Consider the following 19,839-nt stretch of genomic DNA (forward strand, 5'->3'; position numbering starts at 1 on the left):
ACATCACAAACACAATGTTCAGAGTTCAGCGCCTGATAACTGCTAGTTGTTTTCTTTTGCCTTTGCAAAGCACCCATCCTTGCAGTATCTGTATCTTCGATTATCCAGGAACAGGGGCTACAGATACTAACAGCAGGTCTTGTTCTATGCTCTATACTAAAGGTTTCCTAGTATAGGTTTTCCAATAGCACTATACCAGCAAACTCCCTCCCACAGTGGGAGACACAGCTTATACAGGCAAAAGAATTGCTGCCAGTAAAGATTAAACTAGTTCTCCAAAAGACTTCTTTGCCAGAATAACTGCATCTATACTAGGGTTTATGCTGGTATAGCTATATCATAGAATCATAAAATATCAGGGTTGGAAGGGACCCCTGAAGGTCATCTAGTCCAACCCCCTGCTCGAAGCAGGACCAATTCCCAGTTAAATCATCCCAGCCAGGGCTTTGTCAAGCCTGACCTTAAAAACCTCTAAGGAAGGAGATTCTACCACCTCCCTACGCAACGCATTCCAGTGTTTCACCACCCTCCTAGTGAAAAAGTTCTTCCTAACATCCAATCTAAACCTCCCCCACTGCAACTTGAGACCATTACTCCTCGTTCTGTCATCTGCTACCATTGAGAACAGTCTAGAGCCATCCTCTTTGGAACCCCCTTTCAGGTAGTTGAAAGCAGCTATCAAATCCCCCCTCATTCTTCTCTTCTGCAGGCTAAACAATCCCAGCTCCCTCAGCCTCTCCTCATAACTCATGTGTTCTAGACCCCTAATCATTTTTGTTGCCCTTCGCTGGACTCTCTCCAATTTATCCACATCCTTCTTGTAGTGTGGGGCCCAAAACGACAGTACTCCAGATGAGGCCTCACCAATGTCGAATAGAGGGAACGATCACGTCCCTCGATCTGCTCGCTATGCCCCTACTTATACATCCCAAAATGCCATTGGCCTTCTTGGCAACAAGGGCACACTGCTGACTCATATCCAGCTTCTCGTCCACTGTCACGCCTAGGTCCTTTTCTGCAGAACTGCTGCCTAGCCATTCGGTCTCTAGTCTGTAGCGGTGCATTGGATTCTTCCGTCCTAAGTGCAGGACCCTGCACTTATCCTTATTGAACCTCATCAGATTTCTTTTGGCCCAATCCTCCAATTTGTCTAGGTCCTTCTGTATCCAATCCCTCCCCTCCAGCGTATCTACCACTCCTCCCAGTTTAGTATCATCCGCAAATTTGCTGAGAGTGCAATCCACACCATCCTCCAGATCATTTATGAAGATATTGAACAAAACCGGCCCCAGGACCGACCCTTGGGGCACTCCACTTGATACCGGCTGCCAACTAGACATGGAGCCATTGATCACTACCCGTTGAGCCCGACAATCTAGCCAGCTTTCTACCCACCTTATAGTGCATTCATCCAGCCCATACTTCCTTAACTTGCTGACAAGAATACTGACAAGAATATCGAGTAGTGAGGTAATTTTCTTCACACTCCTAACCAATATAGCTATGGAAGCAAATCTTTGTAGTGTAAAGCATCTTATGCAGAATTGCGTCAGTAGCTGGAAGTCAGAAAATGATTAGCAGCAAAGAGATGGTGGGTCTGACGTACACTGCAAATACCACTGCTCCAATACTGTTCATTCAGACACCCCCACATACACATAGGCCATGGACCTCACCAGACACTCCTGCATGTCATCCCCTCCCCTATCCCTCCATTTACAGCCCGATACAACCCAGTCTCAATCATAGTTCCACTATGAATCAAAGGTCTTGATTTAAATCATCCATCACCCAAACTACGCACTGACTGGATACCTCACAAGGCTCTGCAGCTGAATCATCAGAAGAGAGGTCGGCAGCATGGATAAAGGATCCAGGACTGCAAGCATCATTTTGAACTTCCTGGCTTTCAGAGGCTTCCACATTCACAGCAACCATGACTCTGAATTCCCAGGCTTTCAAACAGCTGGGTTTCAGACAGCTGCAGCGTTCTATTAGTGCCACTTTAACGTACAGTCCCTCATGTCAGTTCGCCATTTCACTGATACATACTGCATGGCTAACTTCAAGAATGTCTGAAGGGCTAAAATATCTAAGAGCAACTTCTCACATTCATTTATACTTATTGCCAGTACAAACTAGAATCATAACTTCAATCAAGACAGATCCGATCAGCCATGAGAAGGCACTGATCCTGAAGGAGATGCCCAGCCTCAATCAATCACCAAATCCTAAACCCTTTAGAGTCCCACAAACAAGCTCCATTGCAGCAGCCCTCACCACTGGGTTAGGCACCACAACAAGGAGCATTTTAAATGCAACAACAGCAAATGTGTGTCCCCTCCACTCTATCAGTGCTCCCAAACTCACCCACCAGTTAGTCAGATTCCCTACCTTCTTCTATGCAGTCCCCTGTGCATGGTCCGACCTGTCTGGGCTTAATGCCCTATCCTAACCCCATAAGGCCCTTTAAGGATTTACCTCTGCCATGCTGCCCATAGTGAAACTTGCTGATTTGTATATAAGCAGCCAATTGCTATTTCCTTTCTCCTGACTTCTGTCATTATATTATGAAGTTCTCAGAACAGGAACCTCCTCCTCAAGTGTTGGTGAGCACCTCGCACACGAGTGCTACTGTAAATGAACAGCAACAAGGAAAGTTGTACACTACGTGAAAATGGTAACGTTATCAATGATGCAAATGAGGCAGAAGTTTCTATACATATTTCTGTTCTGCATTTGCAAAGAAGATGGATGATGTGCTCATATCATCTGACGGTGAAATACTTTCCATTCCAACTAAGGAGGATGCTATATGGCAGCTACTGATGTTAAATATTTTAAAACCATCAGGCCCTGATAACTTGCATCCAGGAGTTTTAAAAGAGTTCACGAAGGAATTGTCCAGACTGTTGGTGTTAATATTTAATGAATCCTGCCAGAATTAGTTCAATTTGTTCATTTAATACTGGAAGCAGTAATGGCTGTAGCACTGAGAGATGAAGCAGGAGGAGTCATATTACGAGGTAGGACAGTGCATAACCTTATATTCACAGACAATATTCACCTCGCCACTTTGACTAAGGAGGATTTACAACCGGCCAATGGGAGCTGTGAGGACAGTGCTGGGGATGGAGCCGCCTCTCCCCAGGCCAGGCGAGCGCAGAGACGTGCCAGCAGCCAGCCACTTCTGGGAGCAGCATGGGGCCAGGGCAGGCAGGCAGTCTGCTTAGCCCTGCTGCACCGCCATCCGCAATCCACCTGTGGCAAGCACCTCCCAGCCATAACCTGCACCTCGCACACTCTCTTGCACCCCACCCCTTGCTCCAGGTCAGAACTCCCTCCTGCTCCTAAACTCCCTCACAGACCCCACACCCCCTCCTACACCCCAATCCCCTGTCCCAGCCCAGAGCCCCCTCCTGTTTATATTCAAATTCAAAAGGCTGAAGTCACATTAAAAGTATTAGTGAGTAGTAATAACTTAAATATGTTCAATTATTATTTGCTGATAAATTCTAAATCTACAAGTAGCTTTGCATGTGATGTGGCTCTCGAAATATTTTGTTCAAGGACAAAAAAATGGCTCTTTGAAAGGATGCCGACCCCTGGTCTAGAGGATACGGGGCAGGAGGGGGTTTCCCCAGCCTAGGTCTGAGTGAGGCCTCATGGCAAGCTCCAGGTGGTGTTTCCAGAGGCATCGAGCCCGGTCTTCTTGGTTTGCAGCTAGGGAAGGATTGGCAAATACTGCACCTGAATGCAACGTGAGCGTCCCCCAAGCAGTAAAGACAGCATTGGTGTTCACTGTTGACCAAGAAGGAGCATGGACAGGAGGCACAGAGTATGAAGCCCGGCATTCTGGGCATAGTTCGGTACCCGCTTACAGGTCCTGAGGGGGCGGGAAGGATGTGGAGAAAACATCCCCCTTCCACCCCCAATCTATCTAAACTAATCACTAAAACTACGATAAAACTACAATAAACTAGTAAAACTACTATAAAACTCTTAAAACTATGTACAACTATCTTATTTTAAAGTGTGTCAGAAACAAGGACAGAAAGTTCCAACCCAGACCATGCAATGTTGAGAAGGAACTAGAGATGCAGTCAATCCGCCCCACCCTTTATGACACTGGACAGAAGCACAAGGCGAGCCAAGGCACACTGTGCGGACCAACAGACACTACTTTCAAATTATCCGGCTCCAGACACACGGTGCTCATGCATAACCCTCAGTGGAATACAATAGGGACCATCACAACTAAAGACTACTCCAGCAGTCGTCACACCACTGCCAAATACAGAGGTAAGAAAACTCTCTACTCCTACTTGAGATTACCTTGTTTATGCATCCCAATATCGCATTAGCTCTTTTGGCCACAGCTGATGACTCACTATAACCCCCAAATCTTTTTCAGAGTCATTGCTTCCCAGGGTGGAGTCCCCCATCCTGTAAGTATGCCCTTCATTCTTTGTAACCATATTAAAATGCGTATTGTTTATTTGCGCCCAGTTTACCAAGTGATCCAGATCACTCTGAATCACTTGTCCCCTTCATTATTTACCACTCTGCAATTTTTGTGTTATCTGCAGACTATCAGTGATAATTTTATGTTTTTTTCTAGGTCATTGATTAAAGTGTTAAATAGTGCAGGGCCAAGAACCAATCGCTGTGGTACCCCACTGGAAACAGACCCGCTTGATGATGAGTCCCTACTGACAGTTACATTTGAGATCTATCAGTTAGCCAGTTTTTAATCCATTTAATGTGTGCCATCATGTTAATTTTATATCATTCTAGATTTTTTTTTTTTTAATTAAAAATGCTATGTGGTACCAAGTCAAACACCTTACAGAAATCTCAGCATATTACATCAATACTGTTACCTTTACCATCAAAGCTTCCAGTCTCATCAAAAACGATATATCAAATTAGTTTGACAGGATCTATTTTCTATAAACCCATGTTGATTGGCATTAATTACATTAGCCTCCTTTAGTTCTTTATTAATCAAGTCCTAAATCAGTTGCCCCATTATACTGCCTGGGTCAATGTCAGACCGACCGGCCTATAATTACCCAGATCATACTGCTTACCCTGTTTAAATATTGGCACAAAATTAGCCTTTAATTTCCCCAGTGTTCCAAGGTTTACTGGAAATCAATATTAACAGTCCAGCGGGCTCCTTGGATGCAAGTTATCTGAACCTGCTGATTTAAAAATATCTAACTTTAGTAGCTACTGTTTTAACATCCTCCTGAGATACTAGTGGAATGGAAAGAGTGTTATGATCCTATGATGAGACTACTTCATGTTTTTTCCCAAATACACAACAGAAATATTTATTGAACTATTCTGCATTTCTATTGATAATTCTACCATTTCCATCTTGTAATGGACCAATACCATTGTCAGGATTCTTTTTGTTCTTAATATATTTTAAAACTCCTTATTGTCCTTAATTCTGCTGGCCATAGATTTCTCTTGTATCGGTTGGCTTCCCTTATCAATTTTCTACAATTCTTAGTCTCTGGTTTATATTCATTACTATCAATTTCCCTCTTCTTCCATGTGTTCTATATTATCTTTTCATTTTTTACAACTACCCTCACTTCCTCTTTAAACCAAGTTGTTTTTTTAAATAGCACAGCTTTCTTCCTCAATTGTGGTTTTTGGGCATCTAGTGAGGTATTTTTAAATTATTCTAAATTATTCTTCTTCCCAGCTGATTTGGCTCATGATTAAGGCTGCAAGTCAGTCGTGGAGGACACACATTCCATGAGTTTGTGTGACCTCCACAACTTAAGCCCTGGGCTGTGGGGCTCCAGCTGTCTGCCCCAATTGGTTGGGCTCTGGCTTACATGATTTATTGTTTATTGCCCACATTCTGTCCATGGCTTTTACTAAAAATACCTGTGCTAAACTCTTAGCCTTACTCATAATTGTTTTCAGCTTTGTGAAATTGGCCCTATTAAAGCACCAAGTAGATAGTACTGGCCTGGACTTTATTCTGCTTGTACCGTCATGATCACTTGTACCTATAATACCATTAATTTTTAGTTCTGTGATTTGTTCCTCTTTATCTGTCAGTAGTGACTTGGGGTGGATTCTCTCCTGCCCCAACCCTTGTGTATCATTCCTCCTCCAAAGCAAAGAGGGTGTCAAATGCTCTCAACTCAGAACAGGCATGTTTTACACTCTCTGTGCACTGGTGCTGATAGCACACAAGGTGGTGGCCAATGGAGAGTCAGACATGAATGTGCTGGAATGTCTGAAAGGGTAGAACTGCAGCGGATCAAAGCCAAGCCCCTCCAGCAAAAAAACACAAACGAGGCTGCTTTGACAGGGGGGTGAAAATGGGGCTGTGAAGGCAGTGAGACGGATTGAAAAGCCTTGTCCTACACTGCATGGCAGCCCCAGCTCCCTTACAAGGTGCTGCATGAGGGAATTCCTGAGTCCCTTTCCTGAACCTGTTATGATGGAGAGGTATCTCCCTTCACTCAGGCTCTAGCAGGGTGCTGATTCCAGTCCCCTCATCAAACTTCCCAGTGCACAGAGCTGAGCTTGGGAGACAGTAGCAACCTAGCAGAGTGGCTGAAACACTGCACCTGACCCACTGTTTGTTGGCCCTGTTGCAGTGTGCACCCAGCTAGGACGCAGAGACAAATGGTGGGTAGACTCTGGGTGCTGGCTATAAAACATCCCATGTGATAAGATCATAAGAAGTAACATAAGAATGGCCATACTGGGTCAGATCAGTGGTCCAGTGAGTCCAATATCCTGTCTTCTGACAGTGGCCATTGCCAGACAGTTCAGAGGGAATGAACAGGGCAGTTATCGACTGATCCATCCACTTTCATCCAGATCCAGCTTCTGACAGTCAGAAGCTTAGAACACCCAGAGCATGGGGTTGTGTTCCTGACCATCTTGGCTAATAGCCATTGATGGACCTCTCCTTCATCAACTTAGATATATATATTTTTTTTAACTCAGTAAAGCTTATGCCCTTCACAACATGCCCTGGCAATGAGTTCCACAGGTTGACTATGCATGGGGTGAAGGACTTCCTTTTTTTGTTAGTTTTAAACCTGCTGCTTGTTAATTTTATTGGGTAAGCCCTGGTTCTGGTGTTATGTGAAGAGGTAAACAACACTTCCTTATTCACTTTCTCTACCCCAGTCATGATTTTATAGACCTCTATCATTCCCCCCATTAGTTATCTTTTCCAACCTGAACAATTCCAGTATTTTTGATCTGTCCTCATATGGACATTGTTCGAGATCCCTAATCCCTTCTCTGTTTCTTTTCCAATTCTAATACATCTTTTTTCAAATGGGGCAACCAGAACTGCAGGCAGTATTCAAGTTGTGGGCGTACCATGGATTTCGATATACTGTTTTATTAGTGGTCCCTTTCCCAATGGTTCCTAGCATTCTGATATCAGGATGGCCTTGGGCACAGCAAAACATTTTGCAGTTTTACTTCATCTTTTCCCCAGTGCCCCACGACAGGAGCAAAGTGCTGTTTGCCAGAAAAAGAAACAGTGAATTCTTGCAAGGATCACTTGGTGCACAGTGGAATCCATGGGCTCCTCTGGGGCCCATAGAGAAACTTCACTCGCGCTCAAGTGCACAAGTTCTTTAGAAAGCACAATCCCTGAAGCAAAGAGCAAGTTTTCTAGTGACAGCACTGCCTGCCCAACGACTAGAGTGCCCAGCAAGGGAACAGCTGCATGCTGGCAGGAGGGGAGGAACAGGAGAGGGACTGGGCTGAGGGCCTCACCTTTCCCATTACCATGGCTCCTCTCTAGGCCTATCATGACAAGCCAAAGCACTTTTCAAAGTGCTAAACCCATTCTACACTAGTGTCTGAATGCATATGAAACATGTTAGCTAACATGTGTGGAGACAAAATCTGCTTTACAAGTCTAGACAGGGTCCTGAGCAATGAGAGCCCAGGAACTCAGCGACTCCATCTCCCTCCACGTGCATACCTCCTACATTATCTGTATTACTGTAGCGCCTAGGAGTCCCAGTCATGGGCCAGGGCCCCATTGTGCTAGCTGCTGTACAAACAGAACAAAAGACGTCCCTTCCCAAAGAGCTTATGTGTAAGACAAGAGACAACAGATGGATAGTGTCAGATGGGGGAGTACAAGGAAACAATGAGACAATGTTCGTTAACATGACAGGCAGTGGTCTCAGCATACAGCATCCTAACCATGGTCAAGTTTTTTGTAGGCATTGCAGCAAAGGAGAAAGTGTTGAGGAGGGATTTGAAGGTGGACAGTGATGCAGCTTTGTGAATGTTTACGGGGAGCAACTCCCAGGAGAAAGGAGCAGCATGGGAGAAAGCATGAAGGGGCTTGCTTGAAAATTTAACAAGTATGACAAGCTGGCATCATGGGGGCATGAGTCAGGAGTCAACCGTTTGATACAGAATGAGAGAGAGTCAGTAAGTATCAGCCCTTTCCTTCCCTGGATGAAACCTGCAGTATTTACTGAGAGCCCACTTTTGAAACAGGCCAAAGGAGCCTTTCCCAGCAGCACTCTTACTCAGAGGTCAGCCACATTCACGATTCCTGTGCTATGCCAGCACAGGGACTGCTACATCCTAGCACCTCCCAGGGCACAATCCACCCCAAAGGGAATAAGAAACGGGGGACACAGAGCTGGGCAGATGCAGAGAAAAGAGCAGGCTGCACCATCCTTAAGAGCAGGTTCAGTTCCCTGGAATTCCAGGAGATCCGCTGGGACATAAAGCAGTATGCAGTCATAACAGCACAGCTGAGCACCAAATGCTCATGAGCAATCAAAAGGGGGGGAAAAAATCAATACCACAGAACCACTCAGCAAGCTGAATGCTCACTTATTACCAAGACCAACTGAATCACTAGAGTATTTAGTACAATGCCAGGCACACATGCAATATTAGGGCTTACTCTTCAATCCTGATCCTGCAGTCAGGTGACGATGTGAGCATTTCAGCCTGCATTAATAAACAAGTTTCTAGCTCCCCAGTTGAAAAGAAAAGCTGGATAAAGTGACCCCTAATGGCTCAAACACCAGAACACAAATGAAAGAACCCCAGTATATATATTTTTAAATCTCATGATTTTGGATGCCTTAACTCATCCATTCATGATTTTTTGAACATGTGGGGTTGGCAATACTGCATATGTTTACCAGACAGAGCTGATCACAAGGCCTTTTTCTTCAGTTTGGAAGGTTTTTTACAAATATTTTGGGTTTTCATTCAAAAATATCCTTTTCCAGAAATCAAAAACTCAACATTTTTTGCTGAGCTTGCTGATCAAGGCTGCAGCGTGGCTCAGTAGATGGGCACTACACCAGGACTCAGGAAACCTGCCACTGTCCACAGTCACAAAGCAGGTCACTTCCCCTTTTGTTTATCTCGGCTATTTTACTTGTAAGCTCTCTGGGACAGAGGTGGTCCCTTACCATGCGTGTATAACACCCACCACAATCAACCCAATCTCAGTTATAATGCAAATAATAAAATTATAATAATAATCCCCATTCATAAATGTTACATGCTGTGACAATGTCTCATGTGATAGACCCAGGCCAGTTGGGTACAGCAGAGTAGTCCTGTTGATATCCAGGAGGTGAGCAGGCTTCTACCTGCCCACTACTAAAGGACCTCCCCACAGCCTAAGGGGAGGATCCACAAGTCCAGGATTCCAAATAAATCGGGGGACAACTAATGAATAACAGGAACGGGAGTGAGGTCACAGGGCTAAACAAAGGGAACCTAATTGGGGACACCGAGCAGAGAACCCCGGACAGCACCCACTGCTCCTCGAAGGCGTCCAGGGAGCCAGTGGACGCTGCCCAGAGGAACTCTGCCTTGATGTGTGAATGGACCGAGGAACGGAAATAGCCCCCACAGTTGCAAGAAACCCCATCAGCCAACCTCCTCTCCCTGGTTTTGTAGATGGCCATTTTGGCCAGGGCTAGGAGGAGGTTGACAAGGAGGTCCCGCGACTTTGTGGGGCCACGGATAGGGAATGCACAGATGAACAGGTGAGGGGAAAAGTACAACCAAAACCATAACAAAATATCTAGGAGGAGCCGGAATAGGGGCTGCACCCTGGCGCACTCCAGGTACACGTGTGCCAGGATCTTCCTCATGCTGCAAAAGGGGCAGGTGTCCAGGAGGGGAGTGAACCGTGCCAAGTACATGCCCGTGCTCATGGCTCCACGAAGGAGCCGCCAGCTGATGTCCCCGGCGGGCCTCGGGACCAGGGTGGAATATAGGCTGGCCCACCGGGGCTCCTCACCCTCCAGAGGCGGCAAGAGGTCCCACCACTTCGTGTCGGGGCAGAACGCGAGATTGAGGACGTGAAGGGTGTGGAGCACGAGCATGTATAGCTGTTTTTTTGGCACAGTCTGGAACCGAACTGGCTGCAAGTCATGCAGCCAGCTCGCTGTAAAGGGGCAGGAGGCCGGTCGGGTCCACGGGGCAGGGGCCCAATGAAAAGGTCCGGAGGGCCTGGGGTGGAAGGTGGGTGGAGCGTGCCCTCTCATAGGACCTGGTCAAGATAGGCCCGAGCAGTGGGCGGTAAAGCAGCCCTCACCTCCTGAAGTATGCGCCGGGGAGTACGAGGCCTGGAGAGCTCCATTCGCTGAGTGAGCATCAGGGGATCCAGCCAGTCTCCCCGGTCATAGTCCAGGAGGTCTCCGACTCTGGTGACTTCTGCCGCGACCAACCTCTGGCGCACCCAGTGGGACTCCGTCACCTGCACACGGAGCTGGGGGTTGTGTAGGCGGGGCTCCGCGAGGAGATCTGCCCCCTCAGTGGCCACCGCAGACCTGGTCACCGAGAACAGTTTCCAGGTCTGGAGAAGGTCCTGGTAGAAGACCAGCAGCCTGGAGAGGTCTCACGGAACACCTTTCAGGTGGAGATAAAGGAGCTGCCGGTCATATCGGAGCCCTCAGAAGCAGCGCAGAAAGGCGTGTGCAAGTACTCTACCTGCACCATAAAGGAACCTCTGCAAGGCCTGGAGGTGGAAGTCATGGACCTGAGTGTGCAGGCCCTGCCCTCCCTCCTCCAGGGGCAGGTGGAGGACCCCTGCCGAGACCCAGTGCACTTCTGGCCAAAAGAACTCCAGAATCGCTATCCGGAGGTTGGCCAGGAAGTCCGGGGCCAGGACTAGGGTGTTGAGCCGGTACCAGAGCAGGGACAGGACTAGTTGATTGAGCACCAGTGCCCTCCCTCGAAGGGAGAGGCAACGGAGTAGTCCTGTCCATTTATGGAGCTCCTCTGTTACCCTCCCCTCTAAACCATGCCAGTTCTCCAGCGCAGACGGATGCGTGGCAGAAAGGTAAACACCCAGAGAGAGCAGCAGACCCACGCTCCACCGGATGGCCTGAAACGCAGGTGGGAGGGAGCTCGCCTGCCACCCATCCCCGACCACCAGGCCAGAGCTCTTGACCCAGTTGACTCAGGTGGAGGAGGCTGCCGAGTAGACGGTCTGGCAAGCCTCCACCTGTGCCAAGTCACCCGGGTCCTGGACCACGAGGAACATGTCATCGGCATACGCCAACAGGACCAGCCACAGCTCTGGCTCTCGCAGCACCAACCTGTCAACCTCTGATGGAGGAGACAGAGGAAGGGCTCGATCGCCAGAGCATACAGCTGGCCGGAGAGGGGGCACCCCTGCCGTACTCCCTGCCCGAAGCTGACCGGCTCAGTCAGGGTCCAGTTGAGCCTGACCAGAGACTCTGCGGAGGCTTATATCACCTGGAGAAAGCCCACAAACTGGGGTCCGAAGCCTAATGTTCACAGAGTGCCCAGGAGATACCCATGGTCCACCCTATCAAATGCCTTCTCCTGATCCAGGGACAGGAAGGCGAACAACAGATCATCCCTACACCCAAGCTCCAAGAGATCCCAAACCAGATACAGGTTATCAAAGATGGTACAGCCCAGGACAATGTAGGTCTGGTCTGGCTGGACCCCGTCTGCCAGCACGGACCCCAGCCACAGCGAGTTTGTAGTCCATGCTGAGGAGCGAGACGGGATGCCAATTCCATAAGTTGCAGAGGTCCCCCTTCCTCGGCAATAAGGCGAGCACGGCTCGCCTATATGAGAGAGGGAGGACCCCGCTCTCCAAAAGACTCAGCCCAGACGGTGACTAGGTCCAGGCCGAGGACGTCCCAGAACACACGGTAGAACTCCACGGTCAGCCCATCCATGCCTGGAGATTTATTGGTGGGTATGCGGCGGAGGGCTTCCAAGAACTCAGCCAGAGTGAGAGGCAGCTGTAGCTGGTCTCGGTCGCCCGTGCTGACCGTTGGGAGTCTGTCCCAGAGCACTCTGCAAGCGTTAGGATCAGTCGGATCCGGGGAGAAAAGGCCTGCGTAGAAGGTCCTGGCCCTCCCGCACATCTCCGCCGGATCCGTGAGGGGGTGCTGTCCTCTGCCAGAAGGCAGGTAACGTGCTTTTTGGCCCCTCTCCTTTTTTCCAGGGCGTAAAAGAAGCGGGAGCTGTGATCCATCTCCCGAAGGAGGCGGATGCAGGATCGAACAAAGGCACCCCAGTGGTCTTCGAGGGCCCGGAGCTCCTCCCGCTTCTCCCAGCACGCTCCGCAGAGAGATAGATCCTCAGGGCTGGCAGCCAGACGCCTCTCCAGCTCTAAGACCTCCCGTTCCAACTGCTCTATGGTCAGATCCCTCCGTTGGCTGGTGCCCCGGGTGTAGTCACAGTAGAAGAGCCGGGCACGCACCTTCCCCACGTCCCACCACCGCCACACCAAGGAAAAGGCGCCCCTCTGCCCTTGCCAGGCCAGCCAGAACTCCCGGCAGGATGCCACGAAGCCCACATCCTCCAACAAGCTGTTGTTGAAATGCCAATAGGCCGGCCCCAACCTCTCTGCACAGAGAGAGGCCGTCACGGTGGCTAGATGGTGATCAGAAAACGGGGCTGGCCAGATGCTGGAGGAGTGGGCCCGTGAAAGGTGGAAGCGTGACAAGTAGATGTGGTCCAACTGGGAGTGGCGCGACCGATGGGCCTCCACCCAGACAAAGGTGAACATCGAGACATCGTCCGGGTGGTGGTCGCGCCAGATGTCCACCAGTGAGCGATGGTCAACAATCTCCCAGAGGATGTCCGCGGCGGCCGGGCACTGCTCGGTCCCCAAGCAGTCCCACTCCTCGAGGGTAGTGTTAAAGTCCCTGCCTAGGACCAGGCACTCGCAAGGATCCAAGGAGCCAAGAAAGGTAGACGCCTGCTGACAGAAATGCAGCCGCTCCGGGCCCGATGTCGGGGCATAGACGTTGACAAGGTTGAACATGAGCCCCTCCATGTGGACGTGGAGGTGCAGCAGATGGCCCACCACAGCCTCAGCGACCCCCAGCACCTCAGGCTGTAGGTCAGGAGAGAACAGGGTAGCCACTCCAGCTGTACGAACTGTGAGATGGATAAAGTACACCCCTCATTCCAGCCACCAGCTATCTTCGGCGGCTGGATCCATATGGGTCTCCTGCAGGAAAACTACAGAGTACCCCCACTCCCGAAGGAAGGGGAGCACCTGGCACCTGCAGAGACCCATTCTACAGCCCCAAGTATTCAATGTTACAAGGATGATGGGTGCCATGAGGAGGACTGGGGGGGATCCTTGCCAGCAGAAATGCTCACAGCCCCCATTGGGCCGCACAGCAAACCTGTAGGTGAGCAAGGAGTCATGGAAGCTGCAGACTTGCTCGTAGGCCACGGCGGCCTGCTTCCTGGTCCTTTTACCCTCCCCGTGATGGCCCTTGCGGCCCGGAGAATGTGATGAAAATCCCCCCATCGCTGGAGAGCAAGCTGCACCCTGTTACGGGACCCACGGATGTCTTCCAGAAACTCGCACAGCTCCTCTCGCAGCATATTTGGGGGAGTGGTACGGTGGTCATTGGCCCCCGGCCTTCCTCCAGAGGTCATCCTCTTCCTGGGTAAGCGGTATCAGACCCAGGGCCTCAATCTCCTCGTAGACAGAAGGGAGATCACCTTCCACCATCCTTGGATTCTCCCCGCCAGCGCCCGAAGCGACGCTCACCTCGGGGCTTGCAGGGGCTTCAGATGTTAATGGGGCAGGAGGGGCTCCATCGGGGACCTCCGTGGGAAGGGACTCCAGTGGAAGGGCGGCGCTTCTCTCCCATGCTGCCACGTCTTCCCCAGCCAGCACCGGTGGATGGAATACACCCTTGGGCAAGGCAGAAGGCTCGGCATCGGTGCCCCCGCTCCTGGTCTTCTGGGGGACCTCCGCATCAGATGGAAAGAGCAGAGCTCGAGCCTTCCACTTGCCCCTAGTAGGGCCCAGCCCTCCATGGCATAATCTGGGGGCTGGCTAACAGGGGTCGGGTCAAGGGACAGGGGCGATGGCTTAGGGACTTGGGGAGGTAATGGTGGGGCAGCACGAGAGAGGAAAGATTCCCCCTGGGGTAGGCCCTCTGCTATGCTCGGCGGTATCCCCGCCGCACCCTTCTCCACAGGCCCCACCAGATTGCAGGCAGTGGAAGCGGGGCTCTCCTGTTCATCTGGGCGTACTGGGGGAGGTACCCTTTGGGCCCGAGCGGGAGCAGTGGTGGGCTGGGAAGGAGGAAGGGCGGCTCCGGGCACCAGGGGCGCTGGTGATGATGGGGCCCTGCCGGGGCTCCAGGACGCTCCTCCGTGCCGGGCTAAGGGGCAGTCCCTCTGGACATGCCCCATCGCCCGGCAGAGGTAGCACCGGGCCTCCCCCATGGAATGAATAATGTACCTGGTAACAGGCCGTAGGGCGGAAGGAAGGACCCCTCGAGCGCCTCTCCGTCACGCGCCACTGGCGGCAGTTGAAGCTGCACCTGCCAGCGAAATGAGAGGATGTGACGGAGGGTGGGATCTTTGCAGTCCATTAGGAGAGGGCTGATAATGGAGATAGGTTTCCCCAGGGTAGAGAGGGCAGGTAACAGGGCGGCATTAGGGAGAAAGGGAGGGACGGAGATCAGGACCCCTCGGACGCCCAGGTCCTCCAGCAGCTCAAGGGGGACGAACACGCCCCCCCACCGCCAGGCCCTTCTCCACCACCTCCTGGGTGGCAACCTCCAATGCTAGGAAGAACACAACCTCTCCATACATCTTGGAGCCTGCTACGATGGCCATGGGCCCCACCACCCTCGCCAACGCCTGCACATAGGTCTTCACGTTGGGTGAAGCGGGCACCAGGAGGCAATAGACTCCGTGCTTCCTGGTCAAGGTGGGGAAGGGGGACACACGGATGGACCAGGGGGCAGGTTCCACACCGCATCCCGTGTCCTCACAAACACAGTCAAAACCCCCACCACAAAAGCACAGGTCAAAAGTTATTCAGTCTTAGAGGTCCCCTCCACGGTGGTCTGCAGAGTCTCTGTGCACTCCCCCAGCAGCAGATGGTCCTCTTCTTCTCCTCCTTGGGGCTCCAGCAGAACCTCAGCAGCAAACACAACAGCAGCTCCAGGTGGCAGTCCGGTGGCCAGGCAAGAAGGGCCCCTCACAGGTGGTGGTGGTGCTGTCCACAGCAGCAACAGCTGGGGCCCCTCACTCCCCTCCTCTGGGGAGCGGGCCAGCAGGCACCCCCAAGGGGCTAGAGCTGCAGCAGCAGCAACCAAGGGGAGGGGGGGTCCAGCAGCCAGCCAGCAACCAGGTAGCAAAGAAGGATGGGGTGGGGGGGTGCATCTGGCCCAGCCAGGGGAGTAGCTAGAGCAGCGAAAGCCCAGGGCCTAGCAGCAGCCTCTCGCCTCCCTCCAGGCCAGAGAGCTATAAGAGAGTAGTCAGAAGCACAGCTTCTGGCCACTGGATTAGCAGTTTTCTGTTCCCTGACTGACCGAGCAGGGGCTGCTCCAGGCTAGGGCAGACACACAACTCCAATTAGTCTGCAAAGAGTCAGTTGAAGCCCTTAAGCTAATGTGAACACCTGACTCTAATTAAGGCCCCTCTCATATTGTAAAAGGGCTCACTTCAGTCAGGCCAAAGAGAGCCAGAGGAGAGGAAGTGTGGCTGAAGGGCTGAGTAGTGAAGACACCCTCAAACCACTGGAAAAGGAGCTCTCAGGTAAGGGTGAAGAAAGTGTTAAGAGAAAGAAGTGGGGAGCTGTGGGGAAGTGGCCAGGGAAATGTAGCAATTCTGGCAGTGAAAGGTCCGCTGCCAACAGCTGCTGCCATTAGGATCCCTGGGCCAGAACCTGGAGTAGAGGGCGGGCTGGGGTTCCCCTCAACCTGCCACTACAGAAACACCTCCTGGGAGGGGAAGGCAGGCCCCTGTCAGGACAGGAGGCTAAACTGTTCTTGAATAAGCCCATAGGGACAACAGACTGCGGGAGTTCTCTCACCAACCTCCTTGCTGGCTTATGATGAAAAGGGCTCAGTAAACTGTACCCTGGCCTTAGAGAGAGAAGGGCTACGTGGAGGGTCCCAGTGAGCCTCTGAGGCAAGTATAAACTGCCTGGAAGCACGGGACCCATGGGGACAAGGTTGGAGCTCTGCCACACTCCCCATACCTCCTCTTTTACAGTAACACCAGTAAAGATCTTCAAGTGATCTATCTTTGCTTGAAGTTCTACAGTACTATCTTCCAATGTATTTGTGGTTCATCAAATGAATATTTTCTTCATCAGATTCAAGAATTTTTAAACCCATGAACACAATTTTAAATTCCACTGAATCACAGCAGAACTGCAAAGCTTGTGATGCAGTAAAGACCAGTGTGACTTCAGATAATATTTTTAAAGACGAGATGCAAGCATGCTTACCAATCAGCAACTTGGGGGTCTCTAGATAGTGAGGGCAATGGAGAAATGAGAAGGAAAGGGGACACAGTAATTTCTGCATATAGTATTCTCAGAGTGCAGATACCTCTCATAATTAGCAATTCCTTTACCTCTCTCATTCTTCCAGATGGGCTGTTCAGTGCTAAAAATCTCCCCAACCATAAGGAGAAAGACGTCTCAATTTCTCCCTGTACCACAATATAGCAGCATCCTACAGCAGTGGTTCTCAACCAGGGGTATGCGTACTTCTGGGTGTACGCAGGGGATCAGTGTTTCTCAGCCTGGAGGTTGCAGCCCTCAGGAGGGTCATGGGAGGGGCTTAGGAGGATCGCAAGTGCAGGGCCAGCATGAGGGAGTGGCAAGCAGGGCAACTGCCAGGGTCCCCACGCCACAGGCGGCCCCACGAAGCTAAGTTACTTGCTCCAGCCCTGCTGCCTGGGTCTCAGGCTTCAGACAAGGCTCACAAGTGAAAAACAGGCTCAGGTATCACACTGAAATGTAAAAAGAAAAGGAATACTTGTGGCACTTTAGAGACTAACAAATTTATCTGAGCATAAGCGTTCATGAGCTACAGCTCACTTCATCGGATGCATGCAGTGTAAGCTGTAGCTCACGAACGCTTATGCTCAAATAAATTTGTTAGTCTCTAAGGTGCCACAAGTACTCTTTTTTTCTTTTTGCAGATACAGACTAACACGGCTGCTACTCTGAAACTGAAATAGAAGTACAATATTTATATTTCAATGGATTTATTTTATAATTATATGGTAAAAATGAGAAAGTAAGCAATTTTTCAGTAATAGTGTGCTGTGATACTTCTGTATTTTTATGTCTGATTTTGTAAGCAAGTAGTTTTTAAGTGAGGTGAAACTTGGGGTATGCAAGACAAATCAGACTCCTGAAAGGGGTACTGTAATCGGGATGTCCTACAGGATGTGAGATGAAGAAACTAATAATCTCTGAATACAGCCTCAGATATTTTCACTAATAGCTATTCAGACAGTTAAAAAACATATGCAACATTAACAACTGTAAGAAGACTGAGTGATGTCATAAATCTCAAAAGGTTAAGAATAGCCCCCAGGCCAGAGGAGGGGCAATGGCAATCCCTGGTTTATCTGTTCTCATAGGAATGATCCGAAGGTAGCAGCTCTACGTTTAAATCATTCAAACTGAGACTCACTGATAAAGCAACAGACTGATACACTCAGCATCACATACTGCTGGAGATGTTCAGCAAGAGAATGCATTACTACTGACCAGATGCATTTCCCCAAGATCTCACTCCTATACATTCAGATAAACAATAGCACCACCTATGAATTCCAGTACCACCACAGTTAGGCTCTGTCTACACTTTGTACCTTTCAACAGTGCAGCCATTCTGTTGCAGCCACGCCATCGTAAGGTGCGCTGTGTAGCCAATCTATCGCCGGGAGAGAGTTCTCCCGGTGACAAAATAAAACCACCTCCAACAAGGGGCAGTAGTTTCATTGCTGGGAGCGCAGACAATGCGCTGTCCACCCTGGCACTTTTAGTCATTAAAACTTTTGTCATTCCGGGGGGGGCGGGTGTTTCACAGTTGAGTGACAAAAGCTTTAACAACGAAACTGCCAGTGTCGACAGAGCCTTAGAAACATACTCAAGTTCTGTAAGTTTGAACTAACTATGTTTTGAACCAGCTGTTGGCTACAACAACACTGCACTTTGGTCTCAGGATATTACAGAGACAAGGTAGGTGAGGTAATATCTTTTATTGGACCAACTTCTCCTGGTGAGAGAGAAGTTTTCAAGCTTACACAGAGCTCTTCTTCAGGTCACTTTTTAAAACATTTTCAAAAGAGAGCTAGGAAAAGGAGGGAAGAGCTATAACAGAATCAGCTTCCTCAGAGAAAAAGCTTTGAATTCTTTATGTGAATCTAGATGGCTCTCATATGCCAGGCCCAGGAAGAATCACACAGCCATGGTGATACTGGCACACTAATCCAATTACAATCCTCCTGCACTCCTCACCTGGATAGATCCATTTCCTTCTCCAAAGCTGCAAAAGTCTCTATGAGGTTTTCATAGAAAATCTTATATCATCTCTTAATTCACTGAAAACAATCCAATGCCCTTTAACCATCACTGAGCCCTGGTCTACACTAGGACTTTAGATCGAACTTAGCAGCATTACATCGATGTAAACCTGCACCTGTCCACACAATGAAGCCCTTTTTTCCGACTTAAAGGGCTCTTAAAATCGATTTCCTTACTCCACCCTTGACAAGTGGATTGGCGCTTAAATCGGCCTTGCCGGGTCGAATTTGGGGTACTGTGGACACAATTCAACAGTATTGGCCTCCGGGAGCTATCCCAGAGTGCTCCATTGTGACCACTCTGGACAGCACTCTCAACTCAGATGAACTGGCCAGGTAGACAGGAAAAGAACCGGAAATGTTCGAATCTCATTTCCAGAGACTGCGAGAACTGTGGGATAGCTACCCACAGTGCAACACTCCAGAAGTAGACACTTGCCTCGGTACTGTGGAAGCACTCCGCCGAGTTAATGCACTTAATGTACTTAGACCATTTTCTGTGGGGGGACACACACTTGAATATATAAAAACGATTTCTAAAAAAAAGACTTCTATAAATTCGACCTAATTTTGTAGTGTAGACATACCCTGAGTGTTAAAGTTATTTTCCCTATTAAAATGAAGCCCCTTTGTGGGTTAATTATTTTTTCCTGAATTGATCAGGATTTTCTTTAACACATTTATTATTCAAAAGGATTCACTGGGTAGTTTGGATGAAGAATTTCAACCTCTGGGTTGCCCATGAACTGTTCTCTGTAAGCTATTCATTTTGCTACCAATGGCACATGAGCACAGTTTCCTGAACACTCTCAAATAAAGAGTAATAAGACTCCTTCAATCAGCACAAACTGAAATATTCAGAAACATATTTGCAAGTTTATTTTGTTCCTCTCTACCGTGGTCTCTTTTGTCAGTCAGTATGATTGCTGCTTTCACACGGGATTCAGCCAATCCTGTCGAACAACTAAATTAATGCTG

General features: G+C 49.5%; 2 protein-coding genes and 1 long non-coding RNA gene across 5 annotated transcripts in view; 2 read left to right on the top strand and 1 right to left on the bottom strand.

The window, feature by feature from the left end:
- Window positions 1-19,839, top strand: part of SNRNP25 (small nuclear ribonucleoprotein U11/U12 subunit 25) — a 176,133-nt gene that overhangs the window by 81,376 nt on the left and 74,918 nt on the right. The gene's annotated exons all lie outside the window — the stretch shown is intronic.
- The window catches only part of RHBDF1 (rhomboid 5 homolog 1), a 116,337-nt gene that overhangs the window by 79,391 nt on the left and 17,107 nt on the right, over window positions 1-19,839 (bottom strand). The window lies entirely within an intron of this gene.
- Window positions 3,150-4,448, top strand: LOC140917888 (uncharacterized). Its single transcript, XR_012161032.1, has 3 exons — window positions 3,150-3,330; window positions 4,035-4,302; window positions 4,415-4,448. It is a non-coding gene; the product is annotated as an uncharacterized lncRNA (long non-coding RNA).

The sequence above is a fragment of the Lepidochelys kempii genome, chromosome 10 (assembly GCF_965140265.1).
Source record: "Lepidochelys kempii isolate rLepKem1 chromosome 10, rLepKem1.hap2, whole genome shotgun sequence".
Lineage (NCBI taxonomy): Eukaryota > Metazoa > Chordata > Testudines > Cheloniidae > Lepidochelys > Lepidochelys kempii.